The following is a 25,946-nucleotide window of genomic DNA, read 5'->3' as shown; positions in this document are numbered from 1 at the left end:
CTGTGGTATCCAAGCATCAGTTCATATAGCGTGTGGAAACTGGTGACACACAGAGCTTTTAAACCCTAATTTAGTCAAATGCTTGAGTGCTTATTATTTAATGTAAGTCTCAGAAGCAAATCCATTCATATGTAGTAATGTGCTTACACAGGTGTTCATTACTGCTTGTCTTGCTCATAGTTCCCAATAGGGGCCTGATTCAAACCCCGTAATGGTACCTAGGAATAGTTAATGGTTAATTCTCATGGGCTTTGGGACAGACCCTTCTGACCAATATACTTGTCCAGGTTTTGTTGGATACCAAAAGCTGTTTGGACAGAATTGCTTCCATAGGTTCCCTTTTGTGGGATTGCCAGTACTCCTGAAAACAGTTTGAGATGGTCCAAGCTCTAAGACCCTAGAGTTTGGGTATAAATACGTCTAATTTATAAATGACCCTAGATTTGGAAGCTTTTCTTTGCAAGAAGAAAATGGCTGGTGAGAGAGGATGAATGCTGAGAATGTATGTGTTTAAGGGAAGCATGATTGGTCATGGCTAGTTCAACGCAGCTGGCTCTTTGGAGCTGAGTTTTAGAATCAATAAAGATCACTGAGCTGGGTCCTGAAAACGCTGCTTCAGAAGTACAGTCTCCCTGTTGTGCTGACTTAAGGAAAAAATAGGTCTGTGCCTGAGCCAGTTTTCTCCTGTCAGCTCCACTAATGGGGAGGGGTGAGTTCTTCCACAGTGAATATCAGTGTTGAGAGAGTGAGCAGTGGGGATATGGTATGGGCTTACAGTTCTCTGGATCTTCTGTTAGCCTTCAACTCTGTTTCAGCATCAGAGCTAAGAGAAGATTTTAAGCGTACATCATATGTTCAGGAAAAGCTTTGATGCTCTGGTTTTTCCGTCTGATTACTGCTTGCCTTTTAGCAAAGGACATTTGGATTGGCCTGCCACTAGAATGCCATTTTCTAAATTAATTAAGCACCAACTCATGGTTTAATGAGAGTGTTGGGGAAGGAGGAGGATGTCACTGGTGATTTTGCTGATGCTGCTTTGGGGTCCCAGTTTTCAGAGAAGACTACTGGAGGCTTGTCCTCCAATTTCTGCTGTAGAGTTTAATCAGTTGAGACAAGCTGCTGAGCAAATACAGAGGAATTTACAGTGCTTGAGGAAGGAACGACCTAAATATTTGCCCCATGATTCTGTTGTGGCTTATGTCCATGTGAAATGTAAGTAACTGAGGGAATAACAATCATTTTTGGTTATTTCAGTGGTCTTGGTAAGAAAAAGTATGAAAATCATTTGGGAGGATATTCAAAGCATGTGAAACATTATATACTCCACTCAGTTACTGGAGTGAAACACTTGAGGATAATAAGATGAACCTTATGCCATCGACTTGCTATGGATCATTTGGCTATTGGGTTTACTTTTACCTGTTCCATCATTTCTGAAGAAAATAGCATCTCCTTTTTGAAAAGTACTCTGACTTTTTTTTTTTATCAAGCAGGTGAAGTGAGGATCGACAGTTTTGGCTTTGTTTGACAATAATGTAATCGGTGAAGACCATGCCTAATCAATATGAGAATTTCTGATTTGGATGGGGGTGTGCATGTGTCGGCTGCAGGCAGAGGGTGACTGTGCTGCTGAAGGTGAATCAGCTGGTTGCTAATTGGAATGTGACTGATGCCTGACTTGATAGGGCTGTGATACGGGAGGGAGATTCTGAGGCCCCACAGGTCTTTTAAGGATGGCATTTTCACAGCAACTTGCAGTCTCAGTTGTAATGACTAAGGTATGGAGTCCATCCAGTGCTCTGGAAAGCTGCTAGGTTTGCATAATTCTATTTTTAAGATATCTCTGGTTTTGGAAGGGGAAGTGTCCTATAGAGGTCGTTCAGCAATTTGTGAGGGACAGCCCTAAAAGGGAGCCTCCAGATTGTGATCTATTTATTTATTTTTAACCTGCCTTTGCATTTCTGAGTTCTGAGGTGTAGAAGTAGATGCATTTGGAAAATCCTTAGTAAGTAAGTGTGCAAACAGTGTTTGTTAACAGCTGTCTTGCTACAGGGAACTGGGACAAGAGCTTGTGTTTTAACAACTGTTAGGCTGTTAAAACCAAGCATTCATCACATAAGTTTAAGAGGAACAGATAGATTTGAAAATTGTCTCAAAAAAGAGTTTTGTTAGTCAAATCCTATCTGAAACCATAGAAGGGCTATGTGGGTTGAGGCACAGGTTTCGGATTTGAGGTTTGAGTTCAATTTTCTCTCTTCCAGCTACTCTGTATTTGACCTTGAGCAAGTGATCTAGTCCCTGATATTACAACCAGTTAAACTTGTGCCTAGCTTGATTTATGTACATGAGTTGTGCCTTCGGAGGAGACTGTGTACATGTTAAAATTACATGCCTAGGAAACTTGTAAATAGGGGCTTTTATTTTTAATCAGTTCTGATTTGTAAAAACTTCTAAATCAGAGTAAAACTCCAGCTTGCTGCAGACTAGCATAAATGTGCAGAGTTTGCCCTTACAGAAGTATACCACTGCAAATGCATGGAATCTTATCAGATTTCTCTTTCCTTTTGGTTTGCTGAGTCGCAGAGAGGCTCTTTCTCCCCTCCCTGCCCATTGCTTTTTGGCAGTCATTGTAGTCGAAGTTCTTTGCAATGACCAGCCTCAGTGATTGTTCCATTTGTACCCGCGTAATGTTTTCCATTGAATTTACCATTGTGGTTGAATTCTTAAAATTATATAAATAAATAAAAATAATTTGCCAATGCAGAAAGAATGGAATTACTAAAAGAGTGGGTTTGCAAGACTTTTTGGGGACTGCTTTCTAAATCGGTTTATTTCCAGTTGTCATTTATGACCTATGTTAGTTACAGACACAAATTGAAAAAAGGTACAGTAAGCAGAACAAAACTAACTGAGCCCAGAGACTTGCCTGGTACAGAGATGAGGAGGGAGTAAGGATGCATGACAAACTTTTTCTTTATTTGAAAAAGAATATGCAAAGAAGTGTCTGACACTAATTACATTTTGCTCTTACTGAGGAAGAAAGCTGCACAGTGGTAGCAAGTGATGGCAAGATATGAGTGCTGCAGAAACATGAATATTTAGGAATCTCTGGACCAACCATGTTGTTTCTAACTAGAGGTGCTAGTTAAACTGTTGAATTCAAGGGAGAGGTTGGATTTCTGATGTCATGGGGAAACATGTGGGAATACTGAGTCATTAGAGATTGTTGAGCAAGTGCAATGCTTGTAGACGTGCTTGACAAGTTCCTTAGTTCAGTCTATGCAAAAATCCTCACTGGCTTCAGTGGTGCTAGAAGCTAATCCTGAAATGGTGCAGAATGTGCCTTCCAAAGAGCTTTGAGTATTTGGAATAAAGGTAAACTAAGTAATGGCCCTGGAGCCTGTGTGAGTGTGCAGCTGGAGCATTGTTAAGAGCTCTTTTGTGCTTTACTTGTTTCGTGATGACTCTTGCACAGTGTGTCCTGATCAACTTGGAGTGAAGATAACAGAGTTTTCAATGCAGAGTTAATTTATTTGTTGTTCTCAGTGCTGTTTCAGGTCTCTAGCTTGTAGGAATTACCTATAGGGTCAGTGGAAATCCTGTTCCTCGTGATATTAGATAGATGCATCTGAAGTAGAGCGATCAAATAGTTAATGTTAAAAAGCCTGCCTCTTCTGACTTTCAAATTGTCCCGGCAGGGGTTGCATTTCATGGTTGACATTAGCCATGCTGTTCCAGCTCCTGCTTCTTTCACATCCTGCTTTTCATCCCCCCTCCCTCCTTACGTTTTTTTAATACATCTCTTATTCAATGTGGTTAATAAGCAAATTTGTCATCTGCTTATTTTTGTCTTTGCTAACACTCCCCCCACCCTCCCGTTTGGCCCAAATTAACAGTGAGCCAATGAATTGAAGATAATGCTACTGTGAATTATCCTTTGCTGCGGGGCAGCTTTGCATTTTTAGTGCCAAGTTGACTTTAGTTTGTGTGACTAAAACCAGGCGGTGCAAAAAGAACTGGGATTTTCATTCCTGACAGGAGGGGCTCATGGGTGTTGAAGGGTAGTGACGGGGCTTTAGGAGGCATCTCCTTGACAGGTTCTTTTTGTGGGGACATCTTTGGCTGGTCTGTCTTGGCCTTGTCCTGTGAGTTGCTGCATGAATTGCACTTGCTCTTTAAATTTTAAAAAAGGTGGCAGAGGCAAATACGGCACTGTTACTTGTTGTTGTTTGTACAGCGAGGGACCCTTTGTGAAGATGGGCGTCACATTTCGGGAGGCATTGTGTAAGCTTCTAGTAAGAAAGCAGTCCTTACTCTGAAGAACTTAAATTGCAGCTAAGCAAAAAGAGACAAGGATAAGGACAGGCAGCATTGGATGTTGGTGGATGGAAAGGATTTTCCCAAGTTTGCCAGTAGATTGTTGGCAGAATTGTGAATGGAAATCTCGTTTCATGGTTTCTAATCTTACAATTTAATTCCTGGAGAGTTTTCCCAGGTGACTTTTATTTTTTTCATGTCTAATAGTCTAGAAGACATTTATTGGTAGCTGTTCTTTTTTCGTTTTTTTTTTTGGGGGGGGGAGGGTTGGTTGGGATTTTTGGGTTTTGTTTTTTCTTTAATGAGAGGATCATGGTACAGCAAACGATGGACTTGAAGTAAAACTTGTTCGAAAGAGAGAGGTTTGATCCCCACCTTTGCATATTTTGTATGCGCACAAATGATCTCTCCATAGGAGGGGAAAAAAGGGGCGAATGTTCCTGTTATCCTAGTGGTATAACGTGAGCTTTCTTGGGAAGAATCACTTCTGAAGTGGCCAGAGCATGCTCCATGAGCACTAGCGCTTAGAAATGTAGCAGTCCATCCAGCTATGTTTTTTGTATTTGGATTATGTGATGTAAACCCTTCTGCTAGAATGACAGTAGTTACAATCTGGGTCCATGAAGTTCTATAGCTCATTCTTTCTGTAGAGGCCTTAGCAGTGCATGTATCTTACACACACAAAGAGAAAGGAAGAGAGCAAGGTCGGTGTCTCTCTCTATTAGGCTCTATGAATGAGACAGCTTCAGAGCTATCGAATTGTGCACTGTGCAGGTTCAGCTGTTCTGTTGTACTTCGCTTGCGTTCCTACTCCTCACAGCCACAGAGAAAGGGAAGTGTTAGGTAGAACCTCTTCCTATGCTTGGCAAATTGGCTTCTATTTACTAAAAGCTTTTTCAGGCTGTTGTAATTATCATGGTGACACCGATGTGATAGGTGTGAGCATGTAAATAAAGCAGTTGGGGTGAACACTCTAGTTTTTTCGTCTAGTGGGTAAAGAAGTTCCATTGTGCTATTGTTTCCATTGATAACTATTGAGCACTAGTAGAGCTTTTCAGCTGGGTGAGGGCAGTCTAGAGAATCAGGACCAAAGTACAGTCTAACGTATTTAGGAGCAAGGGTAGGATTACTATATTGTCCTAGTTCTGGATAGTATCCCAGTCATCTCTCTGGAATATTAAAAGTTTTGCAATCTGGCTAAGTATTGATGTACTAAACTGAAATACATCCCCTCCTCACAGACACAAAATAACAAAATGTCAGAAAGTGGAGGAATCCATTAAGGTGTAACATCTATCCTTTTTAAGGAAGAATCTTGCTTTTTTCTTTACATGACGTAAAAGTGAAAGTAGTAGAAAATGAGTGAGTAGAAATTATAATCACTCACTGTGCCCAAGGTCTGGGACCGTGGCCTGGGATATACTGGATACAAGGACAAATTCATGACATAATTACCTAGCCAAGCCTGGCAAACTGACTAAAGGTTGCTTCCAGTGATTGCTTCTGGATGCAATTGGTTTTGACAACCTTGAGTCTGTCACTGTCATTCCAATAAAATGCGTTGCTTCAAATTAAGCAAAATAAGACCTTTCTTCTTTTTTGTAGTCCTAGAAACTCTTGGGTCTTATTGTTTCTTTCTCCTTTTATCCTGAGGGCTTCTAGGAGCTATAGCAGTGGTGATTTGTCTCTGGCTTCCAAGCTGACAAGAAGCTTTACAATATGTCACTTAATAATTGGGGCACTGTGAACTCTCAGCAGCAGATTGAATATCATAATTAGAGCCCTATATGTTTGATTTCTCTGGAGTAATGTCATACAAATCAGGAAATAGCTTTATAACTCTGTACACAAATGGGATATTCTTGTGAACTTTCATGACCTTAGGGATCCAGTAAGCCACCAGATGGTGGCTTTTGGGTGGGCTTTTAGGTTGGAAAATAATGTTGGATTGTTTGAGCAGTTGGTTCAGCTTCCAGTGCCTGGGAATTTAGTAGCAGACAGATCACCGCCATCTTTTGCCCTGTTGTTGATAGCCTCAACAGACAGGCAAAGGTTGAACCTGTCCCTGAAAACATGTCTATTTTGTTCCTCCGGGGATTGAAGGATTGAAGCGTATTGTCCGTACTTGCTTGTTGGATGAGTGGAAGGTTTCATTCTCCAGGGTTAGGAGTCTGTTTAAACTTTCTTTGAGTTGGTAGTTTAGTTGACTGTCTTTTCTCCTTCTCCTTCCTGGAAAGTCTCCTCATCCACTCCAGTCAATACCTCTCTGCTGTGTTGTCCTCATAGGACACCAGATGTCACATTGTCCTCACCTTAGCAGTCCCCCATGCATCTAAAAGAGGATGTGTGAGACAGACGTGTGTCCAGTGCTGCATGTGTTGAATAAATGTGTTTCTGATTTTCAGTACTTATTCTAAGAGTTTGGCTCAAATATTTCCTTCTTAATGATTTTATTTTGTTCTTTAAATCTTAAGCATTTGGGTATAAGTTGTAGACGCTTGTGAAATCAACTGCACTGCTGGCAAGTAATTGAGACCTTTACTCTATTAAAGGCACAATACTAAATGTTACCAACTCTCTCTAGCTGCTCATGGAAACCTGGCTCTTAAAAATTGCATTAGCTCTTAAAAACTTATTTTAAGTAGTCATAGAACTACCTTGACTTTTCCTTGCCAAGTCTGCTGATTTCTCACATTCATATATTCTTGTTCTTTAAAATATTTCCTTTTTGCTTACAGCAGCCAGGTAAAATAAAAACAATAGAGACATGCACATCTGTCAGCTCAAGAAATCTTAAAACATTCTTTTCTCGAAGGATAGTAAGTATAGAAATTTAAATGCAAAACAAAAACAGCTCTTGAAAACATATGACTCCTTTCCTAATACGATTGATTCTCCTGAGCGTTAGGCTGCAAGTGCAGATGTCAGATAGCGTTCCAAAGAGCGTTCTGTGGAGGCAGTATACAAAAGCTGAACTTTTATTAAACCTGTGTTATCAAAAGAAGCTGCGTCCCTAGGGGTGGAGGCACAGCGCTGCTGGAGAGCGGTGTCTGCCAGGGCAAAGTAAAGTAGCTATCGTTTTGGAGTATCTGACAGTACCTCCTTTTGTTGCTGTGTTTTCTTATGGACAGATTTCCTTTTAAAAATAGTGACTGGGGACATGGTCAGAAGGTAGTATCTGTGTTAAAAAGTTTCAACTGAGATACTGCCAAGGTGTCTTAAACTGTTAGCCCTCTTTAAAATTCTGTAAAAGAGATAGTTGCTTAATGTGTATTTCTGATTTCCCCACCAGACAGATTGACTTCTAAAAGGATTTTTAGTGGCTTGTTGGATATTGGTTTTAAAAGCAACAGCTAGACCTTTGCCTGTGGATAAGGTACTCAGCATGTCTTTGGGCAAATTTAAACAACTAGTCTATGTTTCAAAGGTTAATTCCCACCCCCGCCCCCTTCTCATCCATGCTGTCTCCTTTTAATAGCTTCTTTTTCTCTCTTTCGACTCCAGGGATCACTAATTAAGAAATCAGCCTCTGGTTGGTTGGATAACCATTGGCAACTGCTCCAGTTACAGAGCTGCTGGTCTTCCCGAGTCTCTGACAGAAAATGAATAAAGATAGGAACACAGCTGTAATAGAAGAATGGACAGATTACAAAACCACCGGGACTGGGTCTCTTCTTATCTGGCTTTGCCAAACAGCAGGATATATGTGTCAATGAAATCAGAATTAGGAAATGACAAAGTGGAGTTTTACTCTTGAGAGATGCTATCGGTATCCTTCTGCAAAAATAGGATTTGGAAAGCTCAAGAAGCTATTCAGGATTTATGGCATGGATTGGTTGAGTTGGAGCTGTTCAGCCACTCTTTACTGTGTTTGTAACAAAAGCGGCAACAAAATCAAACTTTACAGTTTACCTATTCCAGTGTTATCATCTGTTGATATTGAGAATTGGAATTGGAAATTCCAATTCAATTTCAATTGGAAATCTGACCTGTGAAAAACTGCTTTGACTTCTAGATTGTAGCTCAGCTGGCATATATGATTTTGGTGCTTGTGAACACTATGATGTGAATTTGGGCTCTTCTCATTAGTTTGAACTTGATGTGGCAAACAGCTTTTGCTTCTCTAATAGGATTTGGAAGAAATCTTCTGCAGTCCTGCTGTATGTCCCAAGCCGAGTATGAGGCAGCCTAATACAAATACACAGTCTGCCTGCATCTGCCTTTTCAGTAAAGGTTGTTCCCGGTGCTCTGCCTGTTCTCTAGGAGGGGTAGAAATCTCAGCTTTGCAAGTGGGGCCAGCGCATGCCTTTTTGTAGTCAGAGGCCCAATGGCTTATGAAGTTCCCATGACAGGAAAATATTGAGTTTGATGAAAGATGGATGATGCGACTCTAACAAATCTAGTAATAGGGAGAACTTACAATTTCTTCCCGGTTTCAAACTCAGCCTTCTTCTTGGGGTGATGAATATGTTCATCAAACATTCCCTAGCGATCCCGCATGTCATTTCACAGTGCATGCCGCTAGTCAGAATGTATTCTAGACACCATTTGGGCATGGTGAAGAAGCTGTGCTCTGCACCCGGAAGATGTGGCTTTCCAGTGTTTATGCACATAGTTCCCTAGGGAGTTAGGTTATACTGGCTCGTGCCTTATATTAGTAAAGTAGAAAGGCTGCCAGTTATGTTGTTTGTGGCTCCATCTCTGGGGCATGCTGTCCGGTGTCAGGATGCACAAACCTTCTGCCAGGTTCAGGATGTTTCCTTTACAAGATAGGGCTAGCCGGAGTGGTATTTGTTGATCTAAAACTGGTAGGAGATTCACATTTCCCTGTGATGCATTCCACAGCCAAAGGAGATAATAAGTCTGAGCTTTGTTAGATCCCTCAAGAGCTGCATTGCCACAGGAAGTACCACAAGTCGCTAAACAGAACCAGAAGGGTGTATGTATGCGTGTCTTCCAGTCGGGACAAATGAATCACTGAATCCAGAAGGAACCAACAGACTGTGGAAGTGCCCTTTGCAAATACTGTAGCAGTCTTCTCGGTGAAGCTTGTAAAATTAAGACAATAAAGGCAAGGGGGACTACTTGCTACAAATTGAAAATGTGAATTTCCGGTGAATGGACATTGCTTGCATTTTGTTTCTTGTTCAGTTCCTGGTGAAATGCCGTGCTCGTAAGAGCGACAGAGATTCCTCAGAAGGCTGTCTGTGGCTAAGGTGATTACCTAGCACTTGGAAGACCTGAGTTCGGTTGCAAACCTGCCACACAGTTTTCTGCCTCATCTTACCATCTGCTGGAAAAGATGCAATAAGTCTTTCATCTTGTATTTTAGATTATAGTTTTCCCTGCAGAAGGCTTATCTCATTCTGTATGGTGCCAGGATAATGAGAGTCTGCTTTCCGTTTCAGAGGGCTTTAAATGCTGCTCAAATAAATAAATAAAAAAAAGTAATTGGGCCCTATGTTTCCCCCCTCTCTTCCACACTAATACATTGGTAAATTAAGGCAGAGGCTCTGTTGGATTCTGTACTTAAACCTACAAATACTCATTTAGAAGTCGAATGTACTTGGACTTGGGCAGGTTTGGAATGAAGGGTTTGCATTTTGCTTGCTCTCCTTTTGCATAAGGAAAAGGTTCAGTTCTGTCCCTCTGATGGATAAAATCTGAACACCTTTTATCTGAACTGTTTCTCTGAGAAGCCTCTTAGGTTGCTGAAATGACTCTTAAAGAGTGGGAAGCAGGGAACCAAACAGGCAGAGCTAGGCAGGTAAAAAGCATGTACCTCCTACGGTAATAGGGGCCCCTCCCGGAACAGTCTGCCTTTGTGCTTCACCAGCTGCTAGGTAATAGTTACATAAGTGCAATATTTGAAGGAGCACCATATTTTAGTGCATGCATGTCAGTTCTTGGCAAGCCTGCTCCCTGTCTTTTGAAGGGTGTCTTAGCTGAATGGTTCAGTGTTTTAGACCGATGTAATTTTTATTTTCCTTAAATGGATGGTCTTAAGAGCTGTTGGCAAATGCTTCTTGCTGTATTCATGAGGAACAAGGCCTTGGTGATCTGATGGGAAAGCCTGTGATGCACGGTGAAATACAGCATTGTGGGCTCTTTTCATTGCGGCTGCTTTTTTTTTTTTTTGTGGAAAATCTATATCCTTCAGTACTGCTGTACATTCTTGTAAGGATGCACCAGAGTAGCTTGAAGAAATATTTCTTTATAAAGAACTCAAAAACCTGTATCAGGTACCAAAGTGAGTCCCTGAGCACTGCAGCTTTCTTCTTGCTTATAGTTCTTCAGGAGTATAGTAGTAAATGAAACAACCATCCCTCTCTCTCCCTTACCAGTGTCTTCCAGTTCTAAACTGAAGGGGCCACTCATGAAATGAGGGATGTTGGCTTATTGATGCTTATACGGACAGCTGTCTTACTGGAAGACTTCAGTTTTCTCAAAGCAACGCCTCTCAATTTGGTTTTACAAGGATATTGAATACATCAGTCCATGCGATTTGTGCTGTCACTCTTTGCTATTTTTCTAAATGAAATAGTAGATATTTTTGTAAAGCGCGTTATAGTGTAGCTTGGAATGGCAAACTCATGACTGAACATGAGCATAGGGCTGGGGGGTTGCGCTTGCTATCGAGAACTTGTTTCACTTCTCCACTGGGACACCTTTCTGATGGTGAAAGCAAAAATCTTTGGCCTATCATGGTGAAAATCTTTAAAGAGTGATCACCATCCCGTATGGGCATGTATCCAAAGACTACTTGTTTCTTAATTTATATGTGACTTGGGATTTTCTGACAAGCTGGAGATCTCTTTTTCAATGCCTAAACAAACTTGTAGGTCCAGTTATACTTTGAAGTTGAAGCGTGGGTGGAATTTATTACTAGGTCTGAATGTAAGAGGTCTGAACCCAGCTTTTCATTACGTTAGAAATTTGTCCTGCAGTGTTGCTGTCCCAGGGTAATGTTAGAGGGCTGTATCTGTGCTTCCCCTGCACCAGTAGCGTGGTGTTCCTTGTGGGAGACTGAACTTCGAAGGGGTGTAGACAAGGACAACTGTATCTTGAGATCTGGATTCCCAGATACTTTGTCCAGGCCATGTGTTGAACGGCTGAAACAGCCACGAAATGGATTCATGTTATATCCCTCCTGGGTTGCCTTTGAGACTCGAGGAAGATTCTGGGAATTGTGCATTAAATTGATCTCTGTGTATGATGCAGTACACTTTCTAAGCTTGTACAAAGAACTGACTAGTGAAGGCTTCCGGTGGCTTCCCACAAAAAAAAAGGATACACGGCCTATTAGGGTTTTCTGTGTAATTCTGTGGGAGAGTTGACATTTTGCATGTGCTTTGAAGGTAAACAGAGATGGTAGTCTCCACCTTTGTGCCGGTGTTTTATATAGGTCTGGAGGCAACAGGCGTTATCGCATTCATTACAACATACGTCTAACTTGTCATGGGCTGTGAGTTACACTTCTGGAAGCTGGAGTAGTGTAGACCAAAAGACCTTATTAAAATAAACTAAATAATTTTCCCCACATCAGTGACCAGAATTATGCCATTTAATTAAAATATGTCTAGACAAATAACCTAGGGGGAGAGAGATATTATCTATAATAAGTGTTTGAGGTTTCTGCATAGGGACCATACTAAATAAATTTATGAATAGTTTCTTTTCTCTCCCAAGTATCTGCAGTCTTGGAGTACTGTAGCCACTGCTGGATAAGATGGTTGTTTCTCATGTAACTAGATTGGCATTCATCTCTTTGTTAGCAATTATTTTAACCTGTCTGTGAATAATATTTTTCTGAGGTATTGATTAACACTTCTGGCTATTTTTTGACCTAGCTTTATTATTATAATGAGGTACTTTTAAGAGAGCACAAAAGGAACATTTCACAGAGGAATAAGAATTGATTCTTATCTTGACTGCTCTCATGTATGTTTAGCATTTCTTGTTTTGTGTTGTTTGGCAGCTGACACCATATCTGTCGTGGTTGTGTGACACCTTTATTGACAATGAATTGAATAGTTGTAATAACAGATCTGGAGTTGCTACCATATCCAGTGATTACTTAAAATGGCAGAAATAAACTCACTTTACTGGTAGTTGATTAGGAAAAATGCTGTACTTTCTAAGGCTGTATGGTGAACTTGTTTCTTTCTTGCTTTCATTGTGAAAGACTGAAAGCCATTCTGACTCAAAAGAAAAGAGGGAGGACACATTTTCAGGCAGCTCATTCTCCTCCTGCGGTCTTTCAGAGGGTGATTTCACTCCATGTAGTTAGTGGAGCTCTCCAGAAAGGTGCTTCGTTCCATATTGAGAGTAGTGGACTTGATGGAATATGTGGGATTAGGGTCACAGGCATAGTCCTTTGACTCGTTCCTGGAGTTTATTGCTCTGGAATTGATTCCTGAAGGACAGCTTGGCTGGGGTCGTCACTTTATTAGTTTGACATTGCACCTATCCTTCACAATCTTAAAGGAAGATCTCTTTTTCTCCTTCCTTGCTCTATCAGCAGAATAGACACCTATCTCCTTAACGTGGCATATGCTGAAGGTGGACATCTAAATTTTTGCAAAATTAATATACACAGTTACTCGTTTTCTAAAATCAGGACCTGACTGTATCTGGGATTTTTGTTATACCATGCATTAATATTCAGAGACTATGTTTTTAGATGAAAATATAATTATCTTTAAAATAGTGTTTGGGTGAAGAAATGATAAAGAAAAACTGATGTCACTTTTTTAAGGGCGAGTATTATGCATGTTTTTTACCGTGTGCTGTGAGATTGTGCTGGTGCCACTAATGCCAGAATAATTGTAGTGGAAAGATAGTTAAGCGGAATGCTCTGGTTTGTGTGTGATCATGCCAGCATTATCAGTGACAGCAACTGGATTGTACTGAGATGGAAGTAATATGTTTCTGTACATGTATATTTTTTTCCCTTTAGGACAGAAAATAGATTTATAAGGTTACAATACATGATTGTTGATACTGCCTTTGAAAATGGGTTGCTTGATATCTGTTAATGCAAATAAAGTATGCTGGCAGTAGTCTTTAGCTGAGGAGCTGTTTTTTCTGTTGAATTGTGAAGGTAGTCTAAGAACATGTGACTTTGGGTTGCTTCAGCACAAAAACTCAGTATGCTGTCTAGCATTAGTTGCCTCATTTATTTGCTTTTATAGATGCATGCACGTGATGGTACTGGGGCTGTCATGTCTGCCTGTTCTTTCAGTTGCAGAGAAACAATGGCTGTTCTTGTGGCCTTTTCTTTCTGTGGCTGCAATGTGATGTCTGTAAATGTCAGCCTTTCCACTGAAAACACTCAGTCCCTGAAGAGCTTACAAGTTGCAAATTTACTGTTAATCTTGCTATGAAACAAGGTCTTAACTCAGGGCAAAAATAACTGCCTGGGCACTTGGCCATTGTGAAATGTGTGCAAATACACAAAGATAAGAGACATCTGCTGTCCGTGGGCTCAGTTCTTATTGGTGGTCGATATTTTGAATAAGAATAATGGGTTGTTGCATAGTAGTCTTCTGGGATTTTGTAAAAGGACCTATGACACAATGGTCTGGATATCACTCATTATATTTTCATAACATCCTATTGTGCCCTTCCTCCAAATTATCCTCCTTTGTCAGTTAGCTCTGCCTAGGTCAGATCCATCCCTGTGCTGAAGCTGATTTAAGACTGAGTCAGGTGGAATGTAGCGTTTGTGCTTGTGTTTGGCTCAGGGGTGAAATTTCACCTTCAAAAGTTGGTGTTGGGAATTTGAGGATGTCATTTGCTAGAAAACACATTGTATCAGACCCATGAGTGGACTGCAGGGCCCCTTGATTCTTTTGAACTCTTTCTGGTGGATGTGTAGGTGCATTGTCCTATAATCCCATCCTTACTCTGAAATTGTTACCTTTCCGCCCAGGTCCTTTCTGCTACTCAACTTGTCAGATGTCTTTTACTCAGCGTCTGCTTGAGTTGCACACTTTTGTAACCTCAGCAGCTATTGGCACTGGGTGCAGTGATTCCTTGGAGCGACCCGGTAACCAGCCCTCAATTCAGCTCCTGAAATCAGTGATCAGCAGTGACAGAGGTATGCTGCCGCATCTGGCTGCAGTTCATGTCTCCTGCTGTCACTCATCCTTTGGAGTATTCAGACTGCCCTTTCTGCCTGACTGTTAGAGAACAGTTTTCTATAGGTACAAGCCATGGGATGAGGGGCTGTCTGCGTGCCACTTTGGATGTGTGATAGCAAAGAGTGTTATCTGTCTTAATTTGAATCCTGTTAGTCAGGATTCTGGAAAGTCCTTGGAAAGTCCTTGAAATGATTTGTGGCAGCATGGGCTTAAGTGTGGTCTGGCAGCCAGAGGAAGTACCGGAGTCCCTAGTGTAATCCGTGGACTGCAATGAAGTTTGTGTAACTACATTACTGCTGTTGTCAGTGCTTGAGCTAGCTGTGTTAAAGCTAACTTGGATTTAGTGTCTTGAAATGCTTCTTTGTCCATTTTGATGTTGAGCAGATGAATTTCAGGCTTAAGCTGAGGCATCCACGCTTCTGGCTGGAGGTCCAAGAGTAATGGCTGCAAAGTGATGCTTTTTGCATGTTGATGAATTAAAGTTAGGTTATCCCAAAACATCCTTAGGGATGATGTGAAATCTTGAGCATTCATGGAGCTATTCATGCTTCCCAAGTAACTTTGAAAGAACTGGAAGCATAGCTAAAAGGACGTACTATTAGAGTCAGTTTGTGTTGAGGGAGGCTACATTACCAAAATCAGTGTTCCCTTTACACAAAAATAGAGATTTTATTGGTAGTATAAGGTAGGTGGCGTGGCCAGTAACCTTACACATTGTGCAGCCTCTCTTGCTGTTCATCAATGGGGCTGAGAGCTGTTGATGATCAGCTAAAAGCATCATGAACCTTGCCTTTCAATTCTCAGCTTCAGAACTGGCTTGGAGAATGGCACTTGGACTGTGTATTAGAAACCACATCATCTCAGTGAATTGGTATGTAGCTCTCAGTGTGCAAGGTCATGACCTGACTTCAGCCTGCAGAGGCTTAGATTTTCAACAGGCAGCATCTCTGCCTTGACTTTGTGTGAATGTCATTAAGTGCTATTTTGAGCATGTCCTGCTCTGGAGTTTTGAAGATAATTGTACCCTGGGGAAAGCAAAATCAGAGCCAGCTGTTTCAAATGGGCATTCCACAACCAACTTGCTTCTGGCAGTAGCCTCTCTTTTACAGTGTTTTTCCTAGGTTGTTTTCAAGAACTATTTAATTTTATGGGGGCTTGTTAATATTTATTGTTTTGTAACTAATACATTGGACTGAGACTTGGAAATCTGGGTTCAGGTCATAATTATGCTGACCTGTCCCTTCGTATTGTGACTTCCTTGTCTTTACGGCAGAGATGATGATATGTGTCTGTCCCTTGGGACAGTTGCAAGAGTAGATTCATTATCACCTGTGAGATTGTAATATAGTCACATAAATAATTTACTAAATAACATGGGGGGGGGGTAGAGGAAAAAGAGAAATAATAGAAAAGACAGAAGACTGTCGGTGTGGCTAAAATGCTTTCCTTGTTATGGACGGTTTGGCCAGTTCTATTCCAAACCCTTTCTGAGGCAGTGGATGGTATTGATGAAAACAAATGGTAAGGTCTCAGGACTCCAGAAGTCAACCATTTGCTTGGCTTCTCTGCGCACATAATTAAGAGTAACCTTTTTTCTGCTAGGTTAGCTGATCATGGAGTGGAGGATAACGCTACGCACAATTGGGGCTATCAGTGCTAAAATCAAAATAGCCTAATTTCTATAGATATCAACTTATAATGCCATAAATGCTTGTATTTTAGTGGGATTTTCACACCTTGAGCATCTGCACAACCACTGAAATATTGTTAATTAAGGAGTAGAGAAGCAAACTGTATTCCCTATATGCCATTGCTCTTTAACCGTCAATCATAAATATTTTAAAATACTTCATTGGAAGCCATTCCTCAGAGATGCTACAAAGTGCACTATATTTGCAGACCTTTTCAAGATAATGGGCAGAAGTGCTAGGCTACAGACCCTCGCCGGAACAAGTTGGGCTGTGCTGCACTTGACTGAAATGGACGGATGAGACAGATCTGGGCTGGGAGCCCAAGTACCAGTTGGTTCAAAACACGTGGAACCTTTTAGTGTGAGTCACTGTGTCAGACTGTTGCACTTGGTAATGACTGATAGGCCTTTGAAAGTGCTTTGAGTGTGATGCAGATGGCTAAACTGGATTGCTGTAGATCAAAATTCCCCTGTTCACAGTCGAGGCAGCTGTAATGCAAGTAATCTCTGCTTTCCTCCCTCCCTCACATGCTCCCGTTGTTCTTTTTGGATTCATGTGCAGGGATCTTGCTTAAGCAGAACTCTGGACTTCTCTAACCGAGTAATGAGGCTTTCTGCTCCTCGAATGTCTATCTTAAAATAGTCATCAAGGAACTTTTAAAGACCAAGGTCCCATAATTTTCATGTAGTAAGAGGGAGTGTAATTGGCCAAATGACCTCCTCAAGGTCATACAGTGGGTTGATGCCAGAGTGGAGCCTAAAGAAATTTAGTTGTCCTTTAGTCCCAACTCTTTGCTATAGAAAGTGAAGCTTTATGTTTGAAATGAAGGGCAGATTCAGGCTGATTCTCTCCTAGGGAATACAGTAGTTCTTAGTTCATTCATGTGCTTCAGCTTAGGTCAGTATCTGGTATAGGACCTAAGTGCTAAAACTTTCCAGTATCCTGCAGTTCTCCTGAAAGATGATAAATTACCCCTACTGTTCTAGAAGGCTGGCATGACAAACTGCTGGATGTGCCTCCAGGAATAAAGGTGGAGTGAAGAAAACAGGGAAGAGGCAGTTATGTGGGCAAAAGTGTTTAGTCTGGTGATGAAGATCAGATGTGGCGGAGGATAACTGGTGTATAAACACATAAATGCATTAACTGTTAATTGCAGACAGCATCACTGAGACTATATGTTTAGATTTTTAAAAGTGTTAAGAATACCATGAGACAGAGAGTAGCAGCTAATTACATAAATGAAGAAAAAGAAAGTGTTTCTTAGTGCATTTGTCACCTATGCAGGAAGAGGTGACTTCCCTAACACCCATTGCACACAGTTTCTTGCTACAATTTCTGTAGAAACTATGAGAAGGAGGTGGTGTGTGTGGTGGAAGGACAGGAGGTTAACCTCAAGCTGGGGAGTGCTGTCACAAGAGGTGACTTTAAGAAATAGCTTTATGCAGAAGGGACGTTGAACTTGTGTAGCTGAGCCTCTGCAGATCATGCAGAGCTACTGCTCAGCTGTTTTGTTAGGAGAGCTATCGCATGCATTGAAGCTAGATACCTTTTTTTCAAGAGCATTTTGAAGAGGTTTTTGTTCCACAGTTGGGCGTGTCATTTATATCGTAATTGCGGGTAGCATGTTCATATTCATTTTTGACAGGTTTATGTGGAGTTGGCATACAAAAGTGCATATATGGAAAGGCAAAGCATTGTCAGTGTTGTTTATGAATAACAACCTAAAAAGGAGAACGCTGGTTCCACTCTGGCTCTGTGGTATTTTGAGGAGTGATTGGCATGAGCCTTCTGTAGAGAGGCACGGTAGGTCTGCCTCAGAAGGCTGCAGCACCGTTTCCTGCGCTAGCTCAGTGGGGTGCGGACAAGATCTAAGGCTTTCGTGCATCACAGAAGGCTGCGGATCTTTTGTGTTGAGCAGAGCCCTTCTATGCTGCACTGCGTTATGGTGTTTATCTGCTCAGCAAAAAGATTTCTCTTCCTCTCCCCTCTTTCTTATTTCCAGAATAAACATTATATCCTAGCCAAGCCTCACCTGTGTATTCAGTGGGTGGCTTTATTTTCATTCATTTCTGTGAGTTGGAAGGGTGGCTAAAGGCTCTCTGTGTTGCGACCTCAGCTACAAAAAGCCTAAAGTTTTAATTGTGCATTAAAGACTTAAACTGAAATGTTAATCAGCTTCAGAAAGACTATTTTTAGAGCTGCAGCCTTGGATTCCAGTTGAGTAGTTGCGATTTGTCATGTGATCAGAAGGGTGAGAGGTTTTTTCCTTTCTGTGCATGTCAGCTGTTTGCTGCTGTGTTTGCTGTGTGCGTTCTGCAATTTACACTGTCCTTAAAGGAACTGCATGTCTGTCTTTATTTTACTTAGGTTTTCCTAAAAATGGCTGTCCTCTGTCATTTGCTTTTGTATTGTAGTAAACAGTCTGATCTTCAGAGATGTTTATATTCTGCATGGAAGTTAGGCCTGATATTGCCAGGCAAGATGCAGGGGGTAGTTTGACAAGTCTGCATCTTCTTCAGAAAGGGCTTCTTCTTGAAGAGCTTTACAAATATTTTTTTTATGGCTAGTGAAGTCAGAGAGTTTCTATGAAGCAGCTAGCTAGCATCAGTGGAGTGTAATACTACTACTGTAGTTCTGACTGCTAGTCCAATGTACAAATATCTATCAAACCACATTAGAAGTTGGGAGCTTCCAAAGCAAAAGTTGCTTTTGAGTGAGCTTAGAATCTGCCAAGCAGTTAGTAGAATCTTACAAATAGCTTCCCTTAGTATTAACTCATTGCAGATGTGGATTTATGATTACTTATGGTTTTACTAATTTAAACAGGTTTTTTGGAAAACTGCTGCTTCATAAGTAGAATCAAGTTGCCCAAAGAGTTTGTGGAATCTCCGTCCTTGGAGATACTCAAAACTTGACTGGACATGGCCCTGAGCAACCTAAACCCGCTGTGAGCGGAAGGTTGGAATAGCTGACCCCTGGATTTCTCTTCCAACCTACATGATTCTGTGAATCAAAACGAACAGCTGAATAATACCTTACCTGCCTTTGTGGTGACGGGAGTCATTGAAGATATGTATAGAACAAATGGCTTAATTACTTTGCCTTCTCCCTAAGGATCTCCAAGCACGTTATAAAAAGTAATGAATGAAGCGTCTCTCCCCCTTCTCCCATCAGTAAAGGACAATAAGAAAGAGTTAAGAAAAGACTTGATTAGGATCACAGTGACAAGATGGGATTAATCTGGTGCTAAAGTACATTAGGACGCTCACTTTGTGGCATGGTGCACATTAACCTAGAATGAATCTGTAGGGGTCACACTGCTGTCTCAACCCTGCATTTCCCATGTATGTGGCCTTGGAGGATTGGGCCTGCAACTGGTGAATCAAGCAAAGGAGAATTTCCTTGTAAAGCTTATTTTTGTGAGTAGAAAGAAAAAATCATCTTGCTAATTCTGGAGATTAAGTCTCTCACAGGCGTGCATGATGCAATCAAAATGCAAGTGTATGCAACACTATCAAACCCAGTGTTTAATATCCAATTGCCTAAATGCTCATGAATCAGAGTCATTAGAGGTTTGTGGGGTTCACTTGGTATTCTTAATATGGAGTCAGCATATATTCTGAGGCAGCAAACAGCTTGGCAGAGGGATGAGAGTGAGGGTAAGCCTAAGCAATTCTTGGTCTTCGGGCTAAAATCCTGTTTGGAGGAAAACAAGAAGTCAGGATACAGGGAGGGTAACCAGGAGTGTAAACCTATGATAGAAGCAGGTGAGGTATGAGAGGGTGAACGAGCCTGGTTTTGGTACATGCACAAATACCTATTTGTGCAGAGTAGGGTGGTAGCAAAGTCAGAGGATCCAGACACAATTCCAGGAAATAAGAGGAAGGAGGGGCTGTTACCAGCAGTGATTGTTTCATTTAGTAATTACTTCTTAAATCTCCTCTAAGTCAAATAAAGCAGAGGATGTGAGCTTCTGAGAACTATTCCCTCCTCCCCTTCCCCGCACATCCACACCCTTTTTTGCACATACTCTTTCTAAGTGAAGACTGTATTGATGTGAGATTTGATAGTGGGGAGCTTGCTGACAATGTAGAACGGGCGCTTGGGGGTATTCAAGAGCGTGGGGTCTTTTTCATGATCTGTCACTGACGTACTGTGTGACCTTGGGTGAGTTGTTCCCCCACGTTCTTCTTTTACCTTCCTTTTACCTGGTAGATGCATTTGAAGAATGAACTAAAGGATCTAATATCTTGTGCATCAAGATTTTTCTGGGGTACAGTGAAGAGGAAAATGTTAAAAGTCTCCGAACATTGAAGAAAAATCTCTAGCTTAAATTGTTGGTGTGCTGGCAGAGTCTCCCCTCCCTCCCCTTTGCGAAGGAGAATCATGTACAGCTGGAACACAGCAGGGCAATGTGGGGTAGACCTGCTGCTGGGAGGTATTGCGACCCAAGTTCTCTGGAAATGACTGGTTTGTTCTGTTACCGTTCGGTGTTCATTGAGTGGTAGCTTTGTAAATGGCTTTGTGGATAGGTGTTTATTTGCTCTCTTCTCTCTGAGCCAGGGTGGCTTATAACTGGGTTAAGCAGAAGATGGTGTGTGCTGGAGTGGAGACTGCATGCGTTCCAACCTTGCTAGCAATTACAGAGGCACAGTGTTGCCAGGAGGCAGGATGTGACCTAGGAAACAAATATCCCCTCTTCTGAAGGGAAGCTTTAACTCTGTGAGAGCAGGGGATGTGTTTCTTGGTATCAGATGGTCTTTTTTCGTATTATCAAACAGTAAGTCTGCTAACGATTGTGTTTGAGAGCAGTGGTGTCATATCTCCTCAGTGGACCACATCCAATACCAACAGACTTTTCTTCACCTTGGTGGGAGGTCTCTGGCAGATCACATGCATCACCTCTTCTTCCTTGCCATGCTAGCTTGGGTTGGGTCTAGGTTGTGAACCCATTACTTAGGGCCTTACCCACCCTGGTTTTAAGCTGCTGTGTATATTAGTTCCTAATGGACTGTGTGCGTTCCAAAAGCAGACAATGCATGAGTCTCCCTCTGCCCTTGCTTCTGAGTTCTTGTAGAGCAAAAGACATCTTCTTGAATACAAAGTTGTCCTCAGACTGGAGCATATGGGTGCAACCATTCATATTCCTTTCTTGCCTTCTCTCCATTGCTTCCCCTTCCTGAGAACTGAAAGGAGCTGCCTCTTTACTACAAATAATGATTTGTAAAACAGTGATATTTGAAATCAGTGGCTGCTGCTGTCTTTGATGTTCTTGGCACTGTTGATTGCTACCCAAAGCAAGCTGGGAATTACAGTCTGTCATTCTCTTGCCTCATAGCTCAAGGCTATATTTAGTAGTTCAAGTTGCAACAGATCTGGAAGTTGTTCCCTTTAGCTGCAGCAGAAGGCTAATGCGGTGATAGAGTGCGTTGTTTTGTAAGCGGTGACTTCAGTGTGCTCATTTCCATCACGAGGACAACTGAACCAGTCTGTGCAGTATTGCAGGGATATCCTGACTGCCACTGTATGTGTCAATTTTAGAAAGACCCCCCCCAGCCTTTTCTTTGGAGAGAACCTTACAATCAGCATGTTTTTTAGTGCTTGACTTTGCCTAAATCTTAGTGGTGCAGAACTTCTGCGTGTGATTTCTGGGATGCAGTTAGTGGCATTTCCTTGGGGGGTGAGGGTGTGGAGATACTGTCATTTAAAACAGGCAGCTGCCAAGATAAAATTATTGCAGCATCTTTGTTTGCTGATCCTGCAGTTGGATCTTTGCTGAGTGAGTGCTCTGTCTGGGACTCTATGGAACACAAAAGATAATGTCTGAATTCGAGTCAGTCCATTGCGGCTGGAGATCCATGCAAATGTTGAAATCCTCTGTCTGCACGCAGAGTTTGCAGCTCCAGAATTACAGGTCTGAGAGCTTCATGGAATTGTCAAAGGTTGTTAAAGCACTGAGTATCTGTTGATTTCAATGGAGTTTACTCTTAATTGTATCTTTAGAGTCTAGGTAGAAATGACTAAAAACAATAATGAAATCATATGATCTGTTTCCTGTTGCCAAAAGGTGAAGGGAGGACACATGTATTAGGAGTTAAATGAATATTTTGAAATGTTTTTCTTTCCAATAATAAGACAGGGGTGAAGCCTGCCTAATATTGTACTGCTAGCCATTAACGATGCAAATAAATGTGGAGAAAGAAGAGAATGTTATTTCCTTCTTAAAAAAAATGGATTAAAATGTGCAAATGGAGGTTATTAGTGGTGGTATCATTTATTCCTAATTTTCCAAAAGTAAGATGGAAAGAAACTCGTTGTCCATTTGCTCTCCTCTCTTCTCTTCTCCTTCCTAACCAGTTTTTTTGCCCCTCATAATATGACTGTTTCATGCATAGTCAGTTGCTTTGTGGCTATTGTGGGTTTTTTTACACAGCAACAAGAAAGACAAAAACATAAATAAAGGAAAATGTGGTTGTGGAACCACAAATTTTTATTGAGTTTGACTAGACTTCAGGTTGGCTTTTTTAAAGCTTAGAGATTGTCAGAAACAAATTGTCCCTGTTCCTCTGTGTAGGGACTTGAGGCCAGAAATCTATTTCTGCTACAGATCTACTGTTTGACTTGGTATAAACATACGACCGTATCGCCTCTCTACCCATATTTAGACAGTCCCCACTCTGAAGAGCTTTCCTGTCTTGTTTGTACAGTCCCTTGTTCAAAAGGTTCCCAATTTTGGTTGGAGCCCTTAGGTAACAAAAAGAATGTCTTGAGTATTCACATCAACATGTAGTAGTAAAACCGTATATTTAAGAGCAAACCTGGTGTTTTTGCAGTTGAGTGACTTTCTATTAGTTAGCTCAGTTCCTTCAAGCTGTATATTAAAAAAACCCCAAAACTCAACAAAAAACCCAGCTAATTCTCCCTGACCTGGGCAGCCACCTTTGTGAATATCCTTAGCGCTTCAGAATCGTGAAACAAACCCTTTCTTGGACGAGTGACTCCCAAGACTTAGCAGAAATACTCTGCCGGTCTCGGCTGTCATACAGCCTTAGTTTATTTGGATTTAGGCAGAAATGGAAGAGGAGAGCTCTGCATTTAAAGGAAGCCATGAGCTTGTGAACCTTGATGCTATTCCTGTAACTCTGATAAAGAGAGTACTATGGATTAAGTGAATTCAGGTAAACCCTGTCCTGGACTATTTCTCTGTTGAAGTAAGAGACTAAAATGGATTGAAATGTCCTGCAAGCTTGCTGGATTGTGTGGGAGTCTTTCTGTACATGAGGCTGCCTGAAACGGGGATTTCACAAGTCCTGCATTTGAATGCTTGCATTTCAGCCCTGCTTGAGCCCTTGCTCGGAGGATTAGAAGAATCCACAAGAATCTTGCTACAAGGAAGGCAGCAGTAGCATCTGAAGAGATGTTTGCACAGGGCTTCAGGTTTCAATAATTGCTGTACAGGGGGTGTGGTGTAGTGTGGGATTCTCTATGCGGCCCTGCCTGGGGCTGCCTTGCTTCTGCCAGATGCTGGGCTTAGAGTTTGCTCCAATTTGCAGATTCAGGGAGAAAAAAAAGGCTTGAAAGGAAGCTTGTCCTTAAGGTCTGCTTTCTAGGCAGAAGTGATTCATGTCCTATCGTGGGAGTGAGGGTACGAGAAGGGAGTCCTGTATAATGGTGACTCTGTGGCTCCTGTTTTGAAGAGTGATGTTATTCTTACTCTTAATCAGGGAAACCAAATGGGGGGCTAACTGCCCTGCATTTCATCTGTATCTCCTTACTAGAGATAATCAGACCAAAGTGTTGTAATAGGTAACATGGACCGTTTCTGTCCTGTCTTGTGGATCATCATCAACAAGAGAGAAACCATTATAGCGCTGATTCAGAACTGCGTCATCTTACACTGAAACTACGAAACTGTAACAATGAAGTAGCGTAGCTGTTTTACCAAATCCTGTAGCCAGGATTTCAGAATTAGCAGAGTTCAATGGTTCTGATTTTAAATTAAGTAATAAAGCACAGGTTGAAAACTGAAGCACCACTCAGGCTGGTTTCTGGAATGGTGATTCTTTTAAAATTTCTTATTTGATGGTCTCTTCAGAAGCCACCGGCAATGTCTATTTCTTCTCTAAAGACAAAAAACACTTTCTGAGAGATCATGGCCTGGTCTAAATGAGGGAGGTTTGTTAAGGAAGCTGATGCAAATGCAGCGTTTTCTTAATCTCAATCTTTGCTGCTTTAAATTGGAACTCTCCAGCTTAAAACAGCAGTCCTAAAAATATGCTTTAAAGTACCCTGCTGAAAGATGACGTTTGTAATTGGTTTGTAGATTTAGAAGCCGGCTCACTGGGGGCTTGTTGCGAAGGGCGCTTCAAGGCAGTAACTAATTACTCCCAGTAGTGCTGAACCGCTAGCTGGTTTTGAACCTGCTCTTGGCATCTGGATGATGCCAAAGGAAGTGACCCTGCTGTAGTCAACAGCGCCGTTGTTTGCAGGTCCTGGATGGGATTTAGAGAGGCCTTCTGGAGCGCGTTCAGCTGTGCAGGCTGCTTAGTCCTGGGGTTAGAGGAGAACTGGAGGCTCGCTTTGCCTCCAGCAGTCCTGATAGAGATCTTGCTGACTTAAAACGTGATTACTTTACTTTCTAAGAGGATGAGTGAGCACTGAATTGTTTGAAGAATTCAGGATATCTTTTTGTAGCTATAAATATATATATGTGGTTATGACTGGCTAATTTAATGCCTATGAGATTGTTAAATGGGGTCCATGTTGGTTACTGTGCTAGTTAGAAGAACAGAAACATCTGAAGTAACTTCAGGTGCTGCTGAATTGGAAGCTTGGAATTAAGTCTAACGAAATGGGAGCATTTCTATTTTCTCAGTAGTTGTGTCATTTATATTTGGCTATGACCAATCTTGAACTGTTGAAACAAATGCTGATTCTGAGATACTGAGTCACAGTAAGTGTCTTCAGAATTGAAAACCTTATGAAAACCCTTATGCTAGTAAAACAAATTGCTGATTTTATTCTCCTTTATTATAAGGGTTTGAGTTCTGGATTAACCTTTTTATCAAGAAGCCTTCAGAATGGCTCCTAGCCGAATGCTGTATTGACATTGCATCTGTTTAAAAAGGCGTGGGCTAGGGAGGGAACTCAAAGCCATGGCTGCACCTCTGTGTTTGACCATGTCAGCTCTTCCCCTGACAGGGGCCAGGCCTCAGCCTTGCCAACCATTTCGAAACCATCTTGGAGTGAAGGGAGGGAGGTATAGGGAGCAAGAGGGGGGTGTGCCTGGCAAGAGTGGGAAGAGAGCTTGAGTTAATGAAGAAGGTTGAGATGCTTGGCTGACATACAGGAGATGAGGGTTCTGTGCGAAGCTTGACCGCAACTCCTTCGGTGCCCTGGGAGGAAGGTGCTGTGTTTTGGCTCCAAATCCAGTCTAGGAAATTGAGGTAATAGTCCTTTCTTTGCCAACAGAGTGGCCTTAACTTTGGTCTGTGATCTCTGACACAGAGACTGCACAGCACAGTGGGATTTTAATCGCCGCCAGATCTTTAAAAATTGTGGTGAGATGGAAGACTCCAGAGTGGGAAAAATGCTTGTAATTACTTTTGTGCCTACCAATTTGGGATGGTTGTCTGGAAAGGTACTATTCTACCCTTCATTTTTACTTGCTTCCTTTGTTCTAATAGTCACATATTCTTTAAACATAGAAGACTTGCTGATACCAACATTTTAGTAAAAATTTGTATTATTCCTGGACCATTTCAGAAAACCACTGTCCCTTCTGATCTGATGT

The 25,946-nt window shown here is 41.5% G+C and overlaps 1 protein-coding gene across 2 annotated transcripts in view; it reads left to right on the top strand.

The window, feature by feature from the left end:
* The window catches only part of DVL1 (dishevelled segment polarity protein 1), a 107,209-nt gene that overhangs the window by 13,708 nt on the left and 67,555 nt on the right, over window positions 1-25,946 (top strand). The window lies entirely within an intron of this gene.

Source organism: Mycteria americana, chromosome 18, assembly GCF_035582795.1.
Source record: "Mycteria americana isolate JAX WOST 10 ecotype Jacksonville Zoo and Gardens chromosome 18, USCA_MyAme_1.0, whole genome shotgun sequence".
NCBI classification, from domain to species: Eukaryota; Metazoa; Chordata; class Aves; order Ciconiiformes; family Ciconiidae; genus Mycteria; species Mycteria americana.
The sequence above is the reverse complement of the archived record's forward strand: the minus strand, read 5'-3'. Positions and strand labels throughout refer to the sequence as shown.